Genomic DNA, 17,916 nt, shown 5'->3' on the forward strand with positions numbered 1-17,916 from the left:
GCATTGGGCTCCATGCCTAGTGTAAAAAAAGGACTGGAGGAGACCTGAGCTTGTGGGCAGGAAAGCCAGAGGAGTTTGAAGATATAAAAGTAAAATCTTTTTTGTGTGTTTAAAATTTTCTGTAATAAGTTCTTTTAAAATAAATAAATTAATTGATGTTATAATGATGGATAAGAGCCAGAGCAGAGACGGGTTTGCATGGACAGGGAAATAAAAACCACACCGCTAGGGGCACCTGGATGGCTCAGTTGGTTGAGCATCTGCCTTCGGCACAGGTCATGATCTTGGGGTCCTGAGATGGAACTCCACATTGGGCTCCCTGCTCAGTGGGGAGTCTTCTTCTCCTTCTCCCTCTGCCTCTCCCCTCTGCTCATGCTTTCTCTCTCTCTCTCTCTCTCAAATGAATAAATAAAATATTAAAAAACAAAACAAAAACAAAAAACAAAACCTCACCGCTTTCTCTGAAATAGGAGGAATCCAGGAGAGGATGGATGTGGCCAGAGAGAAATTCTAAGGTGGAGAGAAATGGTTGAGGTAGACTTTTTACTGAACAGGAAAATGGAAATGACATCCTCAGATGAAAGTGAGAGACATGGGGATGAAATTGGAAACTTGATACTTGAAAATGCTTTGCAATGGCTGGAAAGAAACAACAGTAAGCCAATTCTAGATGGATAACCATGGGAGCAGGGAGGGCCCATATGAAGCTGGGGAGTAGAAATACTTAGCAGGCCTTGTGGTATAGTTGTGATACTTTCTCTAGCGAAACTTGGCAGCCCTGGGGTGAGCAGATGGTAGGTGACCTAGAGTGAGGGTTGGTGTTGGAAGTGTTGGCAGGTAAAATGGCCAAGGGGGCCAAGGATGTTTGCAAAGGCAGCACTGAATGGCTGGAGGCCAAGAGCTCTGTGGTAGACTTGCTTGTCCCTGGTCCCATGGGGTTACATCAATCAACATGCCATTGACCTTGATATGTAGAGTTCTTGGATATTCTTCATTTAGCCAAGGGGGATAGTTATTTCGGCAAAGGCCAACTCATAAAATGACAGATCCAGGGTTTACCTTGTTTGTAGGTTGCTCTATCTTTTGCACTTCTATTCCCTTCGGATGAACCACTAGCGGGATGTTCATGATTCCAGAGATGAGTCTCCCTTCTCTTCTGTGGTTTTACTCACAGTCTGAGATTCTTGGCATTGATTACTTCCTCAAGTGAGGAGAATGGGCATTTCTATCCAGCAATTTCCAGTTAATAGATTTGGTTCTTTGATTTCTCAGGTGGGTTCTGGGAACAAACTGAGCAATGACACAGAAAAGTCACCTGCCCTCCCTCCTTAGGTAGAAGAGCATCCTAAGGTGTTAGAAACATACCTTGCTCTGCAACCACAGCTTCCAGCCCTTTAAGGGGAGTGGCTTTGGGAAATCATTCCTCATGAGAAAGTAACTCAAAGCCAGGAAAGTGTTTCTAAAAAGATGATGTCTTAATTTGTTAGGACTGTCATAATAAAGTACCACAAATTGGGTGGGTTTCATAATAGAAATTTATTGTCTCACAGTTCTGGATGTTAGAAGTCCAAGGTCGGGATCCCTGGGTGGCGCAGCGGTTTAGCGCCTGCCTTTGGCCCAGGGCGCGATCCTGGAGACCCGGGATCGAATCCCACGTCGGGCTCCCGGTGCATGGAGCCTGCTTCTCCCTCTGCCTCTCTCTCTCTCTCTCTCTCTCTGTGACTATCATAAATAAATAAAAATTAAAAAAAAATAAAAAAAAAAAAAAAGAAAGAAAGAAGTCCAAGGTCAAGGTGTCATCAGGGTTGGTTTCTTTTGAGGACTGTGAGGGAAGGGTCTGATCTAGGCCTCTCTCCTTGGATTGTAGGTGGCTGTCTTTTTCTTCCTTATGTGTGTCCATGCCAGTGCCCAAATTTCCTCTTTTTATAAGCACACTAATCATATTAGATTAGGACCTACCTTAATGATCTCGTCCTAACTTAACTAATTGTATCTGCAATGACCCTATTTCCAAATAAGGTCACATTTTCAGGCACCAGGGGTTAGGGCTTCAACATATGAATTTGGGTTTGGGGGCACAATTCAAACCATAACAGATGGGTTGGCACAGTCCCTTCTTTGTCTCTTCTTCACCATTTCCATCTTGTAGGCCCTCATGATTCTCTACCGGAGGTAGTGAAATAGCTTCACATGAACCCTTGTCTCCCGTCCCTCAACTTTGGTCGACTTTGCATGTTGCCATCAGATTCATATTTCTAAAATTCCCACTTTTATCATGATTCCTGATTACAAATCATCCATGGTTCATTGCCTATGGGAATGGTCCCAAAGCTTTCCAGTTTGTTGGAATCATGCAGCAAGTTTGAAGGAATTCCTGAACTCTTTCCTCTGACATTCTGATTTATAAGGTCTGACATTTTTTTAAGCTCCCCAGATGATTTTTATCATGAGATGCACCAATTTAGAGAATAGACTCATACTCCCCACAATCTGACCCAGTTTACCCTTTAACGTCATCATCCTTTAGAACCCTCTGTTCTACTTTTTGGACCCCAGTATATATTTTTGAGCTGGACCACTTGAGGAGACCCTCCCTGTCGCTGCTTCTCCAGCCTGCTCTAGTTCCCAAGTTCCACCTTTTCTCTGGAGTCTCTCTACCATTCCATCCCTCTGTTACCTCCCCCTCCTTGACCTCTAGTATCTTCCGTCATTAGTCACTAGGCAGAGAGCTGCACCTTGTGAAGGTTCATAGATCACAAAATGCCAGGGCTGGGAGCACCCTAGAGACCAGATGTGTCTCAAAGGGCCTCAGGGTTCAGAGGAGGAAACTGAGGCCCCTACATGATTTGCTCAGGGTCATACAGTTCAGGATGTGACTCCAAACAGACGGACTAAATAAAAACCTTAGATTTCCTATCACTTCCCCTACCCCTAGAGCCAGTCATTGTCCTCTGGCAGAGGCTGGATCAAATGTGTTCTCTGCAGAGGCTGAGCTGCAGAGGCTTTGGAGTTGAGGACTCAGAGCAGGGCACCTACTGAAAAGAATGGAGTTAAGTGAGAGACCACATACGGAATAGGCACCCCCCCCCCCCACCAGTACACTGTCATCAGAAATACCTGAAGCAAAAAACTGGGTCACTTCTTTCTGGAGAAACTAACCAGTCTAAGAGGAGGTACAGACAGAGAGGATTAATCAACAAAGTGGCTGGTTTCCAACAAGCCCCACCCATGCAGTCAGTCAGCCTTTGGTCTCTTGCTTTCCCATGTGAATAAAAAGTTATGATCACCAGAGACCCCCCCCACAAAAAAAAAAAAAAAGAAAAGCACAAGAAATAAAGAAGGTCTTGTAGCCCAGATAGAAGTGCATAAAAGAAAAATAGGTTTTATGTAAAAGACTGAGAGATGGAAGAGCATAAGACTTTTCAATAGCAAGTTGGAAATTAGAAGATGATGGACGGGGAGGGGGGTGGGTGCCAGAAGGAGTTGTGGCCAGAGCAGCTGGAGGGGACCATGGCCAACAGTGATTGCACCTTCATTGCCATCAAGCCTAATGGGGTCCAACCCAACCTCACCGGAGAGATCATCAAGCATTTTGAGCAAAAGGGATTCTGTCTCATTGTTATGAAATTAATTCAGGCTTCTGAAGACCTTCTGAAGGAGCACTATATTGACCTGAAGGACTGTCCATTCTTTGCTGGCCTGGTGAAGTACATGCAGTCAGGGCCTGTGGTTGCCATGGTCTGGGAGGGCCTGAATGTGGTGAAGGCAGGCCGAGTGATGCCCAGGGAGACCAACCCTGCAGACTCTAAGCATGGGACCATCTGTGGGGACTTCTGCATCTAACTTGGCAGGAACATTATCCACAGCAGTGATTCTGTGGAGGGTGCAGGGGAGATTGGCTTGTGCTTCCAGCCTGAAGTGCTGGTGGATACAAGAACTGTGCTCAGAACCAGATCTAAGAGTGATGAGTGAGTGACGAGACAGCAGACCTTAGTGCTTTGCCTGTTCCACTCCCTCTCCCTCCCATGAGCAGGGGGCCAGGCTCTTGCAAATCCACTTATTTTTGAGAACTTCCTTATAACCTGGAGGGGACTTCTTGGAGCTGGGAGTGCTCCCTGTATAGTACTATGTGCTACCATCAGATTAAAATGTTTCATCCATTTAAAAAAAAATGATGGACAAATACCTTCAATATTCTATGAAAAATAGTTTTTGACTTAGATTTCCTTATCCAGATAAACCATCCACTGAGTCTCAGAGTAGGCCAATTCAGAGAGGCAAAATGCTTGTGTCCCACGTATACTTTCTCAGGAAGATAGTAAAGGATATGAGTCTCCCAAACAATTAAAACCAGGAAGAGGGAGCCTGGGATTGAGGAAATAAGGGATTTGACACAAGAGAGAGGACACCCAGAATCATGGAAAACACAAGGCAGCAGGCCTCAGGAAGAAGCAACCAGACAAGAGCAGAGGGTAGAGGGCTTCAGGAGCAAAGAAAATAAAAGAACTGATAGATCATCTCATGCATTTGACCATGTGAAAATTACATTGACAGGCCGTGACAGAATATGGGAAGAGTTAACCACAGGAATAAAGAGACTAATGATGAAAACACGGGTAGGAGGACAAAGTTCAGCAAGGAATGATGTAGTCAAGAAAAGAATTGACCAAGAACTCTCAATGTGCTTGGCTGTATTAAGAGGAGGCTTATAGTTCTATGTGAGAATTTGGGGGAGGAAATTGAGACATAGAAAGATAAGGCAATTATCTAATCTAGAAAAACAGAAAGCTGTACCAGAAAGGAACTGTTATCATGGCACATTATATGACTTAGCTGTGAGCAATATTGTATACCAGTGATAACATAAACAAAAAACAAAAAACAAAACAAAACAAAACAATAAATACAGATTTAACCAAAAATTGAAATGTAACTATATTATAGAGATTAAGGCATGATAAATGCATGCGTGTGTGTGTGTGTGTGTGCGTGTGTGTGAGTCATTAATTACACTATTGTGTCTCAACTTCAAATCCACCCTTCCACACTCTGCTCTGCTGATGCTGGGGTTGCTGCTCTGCAAACAGCCTTTCTACTTTGTTGGCTCCTTACGAGGCTCTGTCAACAGGGAACTACAGTGATAATGTAGAGCTGGAGGAAGAAAGGCCTTACACCTTCCCATCTGCTGCTTCTTTCTCAGTGTTCAGTCATGCATTCGATTAGTCAACAAAGTTTTATTGAGTGACTACTGTGTGCCAAGCACTGTTCTAAGTTTTTTGGACTTGTCTGACAATTTTGCTGCCTCCATAAAGCTTACCTTCTAGTGCAGAGAGATAATAAACAATGTATATAATAAATTGCATAGTATTGTGGGGGGCGGGTGGAGAAAGAAAGCAGAGTAGGAGTGGTTGGGAGTGCATGGGTGAGTATTTTATTTTTAAATAAATAAATTTTATTTATTTATTTCAATGGGTTTTTAAAAAAGATTTTATTTATTTGAGAGAGAGGGAGAAAAAAGAGAGAGCCACAGAGATCATGGGTGAGCACAAGTGGGAGGAGGGGCAGATAGTGAGAGAGAAGTAGACTCCCTGCTGAGCAAGAATTTGATCCCTTAATTTCTGTCTCTAGCGAGCTGTAAATTTAAAGTAGAAATAATTCCAGACCCTTGATTCAACGGCTTTTTCCTCACTTCAAAACTTCCTAAAACTTTTGGTGGGAATGCCTGTTTATGTGTTGATATGAAGATATTGCTTTAATGTGTGTGCTTTCCATGTATACTTTCACATTCTTCAGGGTATGAATTACTAGAAAGTTGCTGAAAAAATTTTCTGGACAATTATTTAATGCTAGCCAAAAAAAAAAAAAAAAAAAAAAAAAGCTTAATTTTTGGTGCCAATGCTCAGAGACTATCAGCCTCCTCCTTGGCTCCCTGGGGCATCTTTTCCTAGTTTTGAGGAAATTCTTTGCTGTTTATACTTATTCCACATATTCTGCTTTCATCCACAAGCGCTCTTCTCTCTGTGGTGCTTATGCTTTTTTTTTTTTTTTTTAAGATTTTATTTGTTTATTCATGAGAGACACACAGAGAGAGAGGCAGAGACATAGGCCAAGGGAGAAGCAGGCTCCATGTGGGGAGCTCAATGTGGGACTTGGTCCCAGGACCCCAGGATCATAACCTGAACCAAAGGCAGATGCTCAACCACTGAAGCACCCAGTGGCCCAGTGCTTATGCTTTTGGAACTAAAGCGTGGAAAGTGTGGAGGAAGGAAAGTGTGTTGTATGCCATTATTGTTTTCTGTGCTGCCACATACCTCGCCTGAGATAGAGCAGGGCAATCCTTAAATTGGGTTGAAAGGAAAAGAGAAAGAGAACATGAGACAGAGAAAAAAAGATGGACATTTCAACATATTACCCAGCCACATTTAGTCCACCCTTCTAGCCCTCAGAAATCTGTGTGCTCTATTTTCTGGAATCGTGGGCAGCTAAGCGACAGTGAAAATTAGCAGTCAGAAGTTTGTTTTGATTTCATTTGTTTTCTTCACACCTCTTAAAAATTACATAAGAAATATTCATTGCAGAAAAACTTTTTTAAAAAGACAAGATATTGAAATAAATTTTAAAATATCACTTGTAATCTCAGAAGTAATTGCCCTGTGCAACATAACCACCATTCACTCAACGCACGAAATCAATACATGTGGAGAAACAGAAATAAGAGATAAAGCACTGGAAATGTGTGAATCTCCGGCTCCAGAAGCTTCTGAGACTCAGTGCTTGTGGCTTGGTGGTTTCATGTTTTGCCCATGAATGCTCAACACCATCACACTGATCTTCTCTATTGGATAACACTCTTTTGGTTGAAAGCAACAGAAACCTAAATAGTGTTTATTTCTACAAAAATGAATAGAAACAGAAGGTCGGAGTGCCTGGGTTGCTCAGCTGGTTAAGATCTGCCTTCGGCTCAGGTCATGATCCCAGAGTCCTGGGATAAAGCTCCCTGTCAGGCTCCCTGCTCAGCGGGGAGTCTGCTTCTCTCTCTCTCTCTCTCTCTCTCTCTCTCAAATAAATCAATATAATCCTAAAAAAAAAAAAAAAAAAAAAAAAAGAAATTGGGAAGCCTGGGTGGCTCAGTGGTTGATAGCCTGCCTTCGGCCCAGGGCGTGATCCTGGGGTCCTGGGATCAAGTCCCACATCGGGCTCCCTGCATGGACCCTGTTTTTCTCTCTGCTTGTGTCTCTGCCTCTCTCTCTGTGTCTCTCATGAATAAATAAATAAAATCTTAAAAAAAAAAGAAATAGAATGTCTGCTCAGGTTGCATAAGTTTGACTATTGGCTCTCTCATGGTCCTTAGCATATTACCTAACCTTTTAAAGCCCGTGTTTCTTCTTCTAGAAAATGGTACCCATCTTCTCAAGAAGTTGTTACAGAGTTTGAATGAAATAAAATGTGTGCCTGCTGCATGATAACCATTCCACAAATGGCATCTGGCATCAGCAGTAATTGAATAGTATCTAGTCTCCGGAGGAGTGGGGAAGTTATGTTGCTAGCATGTTGTTACTAACGGAAGTTGGAAGGCAGGAAACAACGAGTGGGGCAGGAGCTTTCCTTCCCACACGTACACTTCCTCGAGAATTCCACTATCATCTGCTGCATGCACTGCTGGTATGGACAGCTGGTGGGTGACATCCTCCTCCACCACGAGCTCCCCAGAGAGCATCCACAGCGCCCTGCTTGCTAGTGACTATTTCTTGACTACTGGGCAGCACCCTGTAGCCAGAGTCCAGGAGAACTCCAAACTTCAAGAGTCTTGAGGGGAGGTTTTGCCCCAGATTCTCTGGGTTGCTGAGACCTCTGTGTTTTGAGACAGTGGTTTCTGGCATGCTGGGGTGTGGAGAATCCTGTAAGATGCCACTGAGAGTTTACGGTTGCTCTTTCTACAGAGGGTACACTTGCACCTATGTTTTGTCCTATGTCCATCTTTTTGTCTTTTTTAGGCAAATCAAATCCATTTGGAGGGTCTAGTTAATAAAATATGTAATGAAAAACCAGTTTGGTAAAAAAAAACCTCTTTAGAAATAGATATCTTAATCTCGACTTTGCAGATCTTCAACTGTTCTTATAGAACAACCAAAGTTTCTTAATGGGATAGTTACTGAAACACAGCCTGGGACTAGTACACTCTGGTCTGCAGGGCCAAGTCATGTCAACATCTCACCCAGAATTTGTGATGAACTCAGATACAAATAATCCTATCTGGCTTGTAATAGGATTGAAAATATAGCCTCAAAAAAGGGACGTGCTGTTTCTCATCACATCTCGGGGTTCAGGCTGGGGAGGCTGTTGGGTGATTTCTCCTCCTGGTGCTGTAGGCTAGACAAAGCTGACACCTATGTGAATTGTGGGCTTGTGATCCAAGCAGACAGGTTTTTCCTAAGTATGGCTAACTGAGTCACAAAAGATAGCACCTCACCCCACCCATTTGTTTTTTTCCTACGAAAATAAAAATCTCCATTAAAAACAAACAGCAATTAAACAATTTCTAATCTTCACCATACATACAAGGCAACCTGCAATTTAGAGCAAGATTTAAAGAGACAGACACATCTCTTAGTTCTTTTCCCACCCATCTGCTTCAAAAGCTGGGAATCTTTGCTTAATCTGACTCCAGGTCTTTCTTTGCATCTGAGAAAAACACCCTGCATCTTCTGTAGTTTCTCCATGTCCCAGTTGCAACTTCGGGAACTCTGATCAGTGCTGTTAAAGTTGTAATTTAAAGCTTTGGGGAGGCCCAGGCTCTCTCTGTGAGAGACAGTTATCAGTTCTCATTATCAAAACCACTCATTCCCCTTTTGTTGCTCTATGTATTAGAGAAAGCAGTTCCTGTTCCTGGTGACTTGACAGAACCAGGCAGAGAGAGAGAGAGAGAGTATGGCCATGGCAGGTGTGCACAGCAGGGTCCTTCCAAAACCTCCTGCTCTGCAGTCCTTTTATAATCTAGAGTCAGTGGTTTCCCTTTTCAGAGCGGCTAGTCTACTTTGCCTCCTCATAGGGAGAGAAGAGCCCGATGGTTAAATTAGACAGGATGCAGTGGGTCTTCCTGCCCTGGAAAGTTTCCAGACCACTTCTACCACAGCCCATATTAATTTCCAGAAATCACTTTTCACTTTTCTCTGAGAAGCACACATAGCTTCAAACATTAAGCAATGCCAGAAGGCTCATGAGGAAAAACAGCTGTCTCCTGCCCCATTTACTCAAGCTACTTTTAGTTCTCCCCCCCCTTTATTATTTATCTCTTTTTTTTCTACATGATATACATATATTGTTGGCTTGAGTCGTGAGTCTTTGACGGTATTACCTATTGGCTCTCTCAGTTTTTATTTTTTTAATATTTTATTTAGTTATTCATGAGAGAGAGACAGGCAGAGACACAGGCAGAAGGAGAGGCAGGCTCCCTGTGGGGAGCCTGATGCAGGACTCAATCCCGGGACCCTGGGATCGAGACTTGAGCCAAAGGCAAGGCAGATACTCAATCACTGAGCCACCCATGTGCCCATGAGCTTTCTCATAGTTTAAATAAATCTTCTTGCTGTCTTTCACCCTCCATCTCTGGTCCTCTCTCTGCCAATGTTGTAATTTTTGATTGAATCTGTCTTCAGTATTTAGGTTGATAACTATGTAAATACTGTTTGTTGCAAAGCCAAGGAAGGACTGTATTGTAATTATGCTTCTTTTCTTGTAAACTTTTTGATATTATTAGGGTTATTAATTGCCCCCCCCACCCCCAGCTTAAATGTCTCGGTTCCAAATGATGGTTTTTTCACATGCTTGTTCACATAGCTAAATGTATCAGATAACTGCCCAGGTAGCTTCAGTTAACTTTCTTGCCTCCCTGTCCTGCTCCAAGTTGACTTGTTGCTCTATGGGCTGGGAGCACAGCTGTGGCTTTGGAACTTCTGTCATTATCTTGGAAATCCCTTTTGACTCTCATTTGTGTTTGATCACATATCCTGAATCCTGTCTCTCTCTCTCTCTCTCTTTTTTTGTATTAACTCCCTCATTTTCATGGATCACATTCACATTCTCAAATAGCTTCCTGAGAAAAAAAAAGCATGGGAGGAAAATCTCTTGAGACTTTTCAAGCCTGAATTTTTTTTTTATCCTCACTCTTGGTAGTTAACTCATCTGGGTATAGAATTGTAGCCTCAAAATCATTTTTTCTGTAGAATTTTGAAAGCATTGCTTCATGAAATTTTCTAGCTTCCTGTATTACAGCTGAGAAGTGGCCATTTTTATTGCTGGTTATTTTGATTTAATCTTTTCTTTTTTCTTCTTTGTAGCCTCTATTTTTTCCCTGATGTTTTGAAATGTTATCATGATGTGGATTGTACTCTTCTTGCTGGCATTTCATGGGAAGTTTTAATCTAGAAACTTAAGTCTTTATACTAAAATTTTTTCTTGAATTGTTTGTTTGATAAATTCTTTGTTATATCTCTTATAATATACTGGTAAATGTAAACAAATGATTCTTTGAGTTTTTTGAGCTATTATAGCAAATTATCAAACCTGAGGAGGGGGTTGTGGGAAGCTCAATTTATAGCTGATTGGTCAGAAGTGCAGATGATAGCCTGGGACTTGTGATTGCTGTCTGAAGTGGGGGCAGTCTTGTGAGATTGAGCCCTTAACCTGTGGGGTCTGTGTTAACTCAGGGTAGTTAGTATCAAAATTAACTTGTAGGATACCCTAGTTGATAGACACCTGCAAAGTGAGAGAATTTGACATATTTGGTGTCAGAAGTATTGCAAGAGTAGAAGGAATCAAGTTTTTTTTTTAAAGGTCTACTAGTATCTAGTATGTGGGGGCCAGGTATGCTAGTTGGCTTGCAGGACAGTCCCATACAATAAAGATTGCCACGTGTCAAGGGTTGACAGATAAAATATAGGACATGCAGTTAAAATGAAATTTCAGGTAAATAAAAATGTATTTTTTGTATCAGTATGTCTCAAATATTGCTTTTTTAAAAAATCTGGCAACACTATCTGTGTTCTAGTTTACTTTTGATGTTCTCCTGGACAGTTATGCAGGTAAAAAACTGTTTTTAATGATTTGAGCTAGAATATATAAATACCAATAAATTGTTTTTGCATGGATTTAATATACCCTGAGATTTCTACAGATTTGCATTTCTAAGAATGCAACGACCACGTAAATTAAGGGGACTTTGGACTTTGTTTTGCTTAAAAACTAACCAAGAGCTGTTCACCATTTAGAAGGACATATCATTGGGACACCTCGGTGGCTCAGCGGTTGAGCATCTGCCATTGTTGGCTCAGGGTGTGATCCTGGGTCCAGGGATCAAGTCCCGCAACGGCCTCCCTGTGGAGAGCCTCCTTCTCTCTCTGCCTCTCTCTGTGTGTCTCTCATGAATAAATAAATAAAATCTTAAAAAAAAGACGTATCATTGACAACAGCCTGCTCCTGATCAAATATGCTATTAGTCTATAAGTAGTCGTCTTACTCATGGGGATTCAAATATACTAACGTAGACCTTATTTCAAGATGGCAAATATGTAAAAAAAACAAAATATAGTGAAAGAAGTGCCAGCAAAATTCAGTTGCATATTATGTAACTTATCCTAAATTCAAGCTTATTCATTGTAAAAAAAGATGAAAACATCCAACTATTATGTCTTTCAGGGTGTGATACCCATGTGCCTTCACAGTGAAACACAGTTGTATCATAAATTACTTTCCTTCTATTTCTCCTTTATAAGGGCATTATCATGCTTTTAAAAAATGTGTAGATTGAATATTTTAACTATGAATTTCATTTCTGATTATAAAGGGGATATTTTAAAATATTTATTTTAAAAAGAAGGTGTTGGCACCCACAGCATGATCAAATCTCAAAATAATTATGCTCCATGAAGGAAGTCAGGCAAAAAAAGAGTATATGCATATGATTCTATTTTAAGACAATTCTCAAAAATGCAAACTAACCTATAGCAACAGAAAGAAGATTAATGATTGCCTGGAAATGGGAGGTGAAAAAGGGAGTGGTGAGGGGGTGGGATTATCAAGGGGCATGAGGAAATTTTTGAGGGGATGGATATGTTCATTATCTCGATTATGGTGATGGTTTTATGAGTGGATATATATGTCAAAACTCTCTAAATGTACACCCTAAATGTGAGCAGTTTATTGTATGTCAATCATACCTCAATAAAGCTTTTTTTTTTTTTTTTAAAGGTGTTGAATTTGATAGAGTTGAAGCCAACTGCCACAGGCAACCAGACAACGATGGAACTTTGCAATGAGGCACTTCCAAATGTCATTATCTGTAGAATCTGTAGGTCTTTTTCCATATATTATTCAATTGTCTGTTCCGGGTGCCGTATTCTCCTTCCTGCAGGATATGAACCTGGCTGCCAGCATTCTTGGAACTAAGCAGGGGAAGGGGTGAGGAGGCCTCCCCATTCAGCATGCAGGCTTTTGTATCATCCTTGTCTTCAGTCCACCTCATCATCTCACCTTCTGCTCAGCCTACTGCCCCTTCAGACACCTCTCACCTGTTAATATGCCTCTAGAATACACACTCTACATTTGATCTTAGCCCAAAGGCCAAGAAGTGATTGAAGAATACATACTTTAAATATGCTCAAATGAAACAATTATAAAAAAGAAAAGATTTTCTGGCAATAGTTTATTAAGTAACTCTTGGGTGACAGAACTGATTGCTTATTAAGTGAGACCAGGACAGATGTTTGGGGCAGGGGGATAGCATGTTAACCTTTTGTGCAGGAAGCCAATAAGACAATATGCTCTCCTTTGGGCAGTCCCTTGCTGCCACTGCCAGAGACAATACCAGGTAGGATGTGGCAATTCAGATGTTCTCACACCCGGACACCAGGTGTTCCCAGAAAGTCTCCAGACAGAGATTATCATGAGGATTGTGAGTATCTGGGGGTCAACCTACAGGCAGCATTCCTTGGGTACTCCCAGCAAGAGCCATTCTTTGTGGAGGTGGTAGAGCTTCTGCCATTTAAACCGTGGCTACCTTTTGGTGAGTACTTACTCTATGCCAGGCATTGTGCTAAGCACTTTTCATAAATTATTTCAGAGATTTCACAACAATCCTTTTGTTTTTATCCCATTTTACAGATGAGGCAACTGAGATTCAAATAGGTTAGATAAAAAAAAACAAAAAAAAAACAAAAAAAAAACAAATAGGTTAGATAACATGCCTAAAGTCACTGGGGTGGGAAGTATCTGAATAAAACCACATCCAGACAACCAGGCTCCACACCTGGAGATCCCACCAACATCCAGATACTATTTCCTTAAGAACTCCAGCTATGAGAATTTATGAGAAGTAGAACTCAGGAACTTAGGGGGAAATGCTTTGGGATCATTCTTGCTAGGACTGAGGAGAGCAGGTACATGCAGGCCACAGTGAAGTGGGGAATCATTTGGCCCCTGCTGAAATATAGGGAGAAAATATTCTTCCTTTTAATTAAAATTTAATTCCAGTGTAGTTAACATGCAGCATTATATTTGTTTTGGGTAGACAATAGAGTGATTCAGCAATTCTATGTATTACTCAGTGCTCGTCATGATACTCTTAATCTTCTTCACCTATGTCACCCATCTCTCCTCCCACCTCCCCTCTGGTAACCATCTGTTTAGTTTCTCTAGTAAACGGTTTGTTTTGGGGTTTGTCTCTTTTTTTCCCCCTCGTTTTCTTTTGTTTCTTAAATTCCACATATGAGTGAAATCATATGGTATTTGTCTTTCTCTGGCTTATTTTGTTTATCATTATATTCTCTAGATCCATTCACATCGTTGCAAATGGCAAGATTTCATTCTTTTTGTGGCTGAGTAATATTCCTTTGTGTGTGTGTGTATATATATATATATATATATATATATATATATATCACAGCTTCTTTACCCACTCATCTATTGATGGGCATAGAGGACAATATTCTTTTTTAAAAAATAAAGATTTATTTCTTTCAGAGGGAGAGAGAGGAAGAGAGAGAGCAAGTTCATGTGAATGAGGGGGAGGGGGCAGAGGGAGAGGGAGAGAGAGAATCCCAAGCAGACTCCTGGTTGAGCGTGGAGCCTTATGCCACAACACTGAGATCGTGATATGAGCTGGAAACCAAGAGCTGGACGCCAACGGACTGAGCCACTCGGGTTCCCCAATGGGGACAATATTCTTAATAGATCATCATGCCTACCACATTATGGGCTTGCTGTCAGGAAATCCGAGTTTAAGTCCCCACTCTGCTACTAGCTCAGGATGTGACTTTGAGTGATTGCTAATCTCTCACCAGACACTGAACACTGGGCCTCCATGTCCTCATCTGTTAAGGCAGAAAATTTGACTCGACAAGTCCAAAGTTCCTCTCAGCTTTAAAATGCTGAGATTCCATGTGCTATCTCTCCAAGAGGTGTTTGTATGGTAGAACAAAAGGACTTTGCGGTGGTCTGAGAGAAATTTTGCGAATCAGGGGATCTCTCCCAGTGCCCTGACCTCAACCGTCTTGAGTTGCTGCCTCCCCAGGGGCGGCCATCTCCGGAGCCAGGCTGTGGCAGCAGGTGGGTTAAGGAGCACGCCTTGCCTTGCTCCAGGCAGAGGGATTGTAAGGACTTAATCATGTTTCAGCTCTGCTGGCAGCTGTGACTCACTGTAGATTATGTAAGCACCCAGGAGCAGGCGGCATTACATCCATGCCGGCAGCCCAAGACCTCTCCCATCCCATTCACTATTTTTTTTTTTTAATCTTTCTTTTGGATAAAAGCTTCTTTGAGTTCATCTTTGGAAAGGAATCAAGCATTACTGGAGAGCAGGCGAATGGGAATTGTCATCAGTTGGGGAGAACCCAGCCCCTGAAGGGAAGCTGGCCTTTGAATGTGAAACCCCTGCGCCTTGACCTTGCATGGCCAAGGCAGAGTTGGCACCCTCCATCCCCCACTCCCTGCCATCTGCACGGTCTAGCTCCCCTCTCCCGCCGGCCCCAGGGTAGCCCCGGCTGTCAGGAGCCTTGGGCAGGAAAATGAGGCCCAGAGAAGGGACTGTCTCTGGTGACAGAGTGAGTAAATGTGTGTGCTTGCGTGTGTTGTGGGGGTGGTGGTGGTGAGTGGACAGGGATGTGCGTCAGGATGCTGCCGCTGGGCCAGGAGCGCTACGGGGCTGCCTCCGGAAAAGGATGGGAACCCACCTCTCAGCTGCCTTGGCTAACGCGGCGCACCTGCACCTCAGCTGTGGCTCCAGGGGAAAGCTGCAGCTCAGACTTACACCGTTTCCCCATCCCCACTGCCTGGCGTCTCCACTGTGGAACGTCGGAACCTGGGTCCGACAGCCAGGCCTGGTTGGTCCTGGGTCCCTCCGCCTGCGGGCAGCGCACCTCCCCCGCTGTGCCCTCCTCACTCCCCACAGACTACAAACCAGGCCGAACCCATCACTCTTTCTCTGTCTTTCCTTTTGCAAATTTCCTGGACGCAAGAGCCTGTCCCTACTGCCTCCACCTCTTCCTCTCCCGTCCGTGCTCCACTCTACAGGGCGGTGAGCTGTCCTCGGCGTCCCTAGTGACCTTCTCACTGCTCAATCCCAGGGCCTCTTCTTAGTCCTAATCCACTTTAACCTCTTGGCAACATGTGACGTGCAGACCAGCTGCTCACTCTCTGTCTCTCCCCTTGGCCTCTGTGACCCATCTCTTTTACTACTCCTGTTACCTCTTAGGAAAAATCACCTCCTTCCCGGTTTCTTTCTCATGGTTTTCCCTCCCTGGACGTGGACACCACCTGTGTGTCCACACACATGCCTTTGTAGGTGGGCAGTGTTGATTCCCTGCCTCACACTGCACCTGGCATATTGAAAACATTTATTGGCTGTTGACCACCAGATAGTTTACCTCCTTACACATGGAGAGGACAATAGCCAAGAAACTTAGGCGGTTTTCTTAAGTTAATTAGGATCCGAATGATGGAGTTTCTAAGTCCCTGATTTCTTGTACCTGTTCTATCATATCACTGCTTATATAGACTCTCAAATATTTCTCTTCTTCAGTCTCTGGCTGTTCCTCTCTGGAAAATCCTTGCTACCCTGAATGTAGATCCCTTCAAGTTTAGGCACTAGTTGTTTGTGTAACTTCATTGACACAGGTGTGAGTCCAAGCACTGTTCAGCTCTAATCCTATTGCCTCAATCTTGCTGAGATCACTCTCTCTAATTCACGGCTAAAGCAGTCTGGTCTTGGCTTGCACTGGGACTGCCAAATGGATTCAGAAGTCAGGGAGAAGGTGTCTCAGTGCCAGTGACCAGATGAGGACGGGGGCCACCAGCCTCAGGCAAGGCACTGCTGGTCCCTGGTGCTGGGACGACCTGGGTGATCTGAAGTCTGGCTTGTAGCTGCCAGAGGTGGGTTCCTGAGGGCCACTTCCTCAGTAGCCCTCTGCCCGCAGCCACTCAGCAGTGCGTGTGTGCGCGTGCGTGTCCATGTGTGTCTCTGTGTGTGTGACTCTCCCCTTGGTGGGTTCAGGGACCTTGTGCCATTTCTCAAGATTCTCAGTGTTTGCAGTCATTCAGCAACATGTCTTCAGCCGGTGGTGCAGAAATCTCGTAATGATTATACCTATACTAAGTGGTAGTGAGTACTGATGCATACCCAAGGGAGGAAATATGCCAAATGCCCCACACAAAGTCACCTGGCTCACATATGGTGTTTGTATGAGATCCGCCTGACCCTGGGCAGGGTCCTTTCTTCCATGTGTCGTGCCTCATTCAGAAAAAGCATAGGGACACACTGAGGCCCCTAGATAACATACAAGGAACCCTACAAATCTAAGTCATGTGTCAGAATCTTCTCGAGTCTCCAGTGCTAACCCGCACATGCAGAAGTACTCCCAGTGAGCATGCTTGGGTGACAAGTATGGGGATGCACACCAGGGAGGGAAGTCACAGGCCCTGGAAAGCGGGAATTGCGAATCACAGATGGGAGAGTGGGCTTAGTGAACATGTGGGGAGCACTGTGTTGTGTTGGGAAACTGGGTGCTAGCTCTGGAATCTTAGGCATGTTTCTCTCCAGTTTCCCCATCCTGATATGAGAAATTGGGGGAGATGACTTTGAGGTTCCTTCCTTTAATAAGGAGTTTTCGTGTTGTGTCAAACTTTCCCTTGAGTTGAATATTATTAAAAAATCACAGTGAGTACATAGTATCTTATATGTGTGTGGCACTTAGCACTTTTCACTGCACATTCCAGAAGTGTGTCTTGGTTTATCTTGTTTACATAGCACAGTATTTTTCATGTTACATGGTAATTGAGTAATTAATTACTTATGGCACCTTCCCTCTGATGTGCTTTAGGCAGAACACTCACTGCTTTCATGGCAGGCATTTTACCACCTATAGACCTCAAGGGTGGTCTCAAGCAGGAAAGGGCCACACTGAGCCTGTATTCCCCCTTGAGCCCTTTTGGCCAGATTGTCCTTCTCGGGGCGGGGTGTGGGGTGGGGTGGGGATATACGCTGCCCAGCCCAGCCCAGACCTACTCCATCTGCTTCACTCATCCTGTCACCTGTACTGTGGCCACCTTCCCTGAGCACAGTGTCCAGCTACATGGGGACTAAATCTTGCTCAACAAACTTACGGGCAGTTAAATTTCCCACATGACACTATAATCCGACCCAATTTGAACTGTGCCTCAAATGGGCTCAAATGGGAGATTTTGGTGGATCTTATTTTCCAGAGTTGGCAAAGAAAGCAGACCCTCTATGCTAGGATCATTTGTACCATGCCAGGTACTGTCCTAAGCATTTTAATTGCCCCCAGACCACCTGGTACATGAAGCAGCTAGTAATATCCCCATCTCACACTTGGAGAAACAGGCACAGAAGGATGAAGCAAGTTGCTC

General features: G+C 43.4%; 1 pseudogene; it reads left to right on the plus strand.

Moving 5' to 3' along the window:
• The first annotated feature begins 3,510 nt into the window (after positions 1–3,510).
• LOC144281409 (nucleoside diphosphate kinase A pseudogene) lies at positions 3,511–3,959 on the plus strand (annotated as a pseudogene).
• Positions 3,960–17,916: the final 13,957 nt, after the last annotated feature.

The sequence above is a fragment of the Canis aureus genome, chromosome 12 (genome assembly GCF_053574225.1).
Source record: "Canis aureus isolate CA01 chromosome 12, VMU_Caureus_v.1.0, whole genome shotgun sequence".
Classification (NCBI taxonomy): domain Eukaryota; kingdom Metazoa; phylum Chordata; class Mammalia; order Carnivora; family Canidae; genus Canis; species Canis aureus.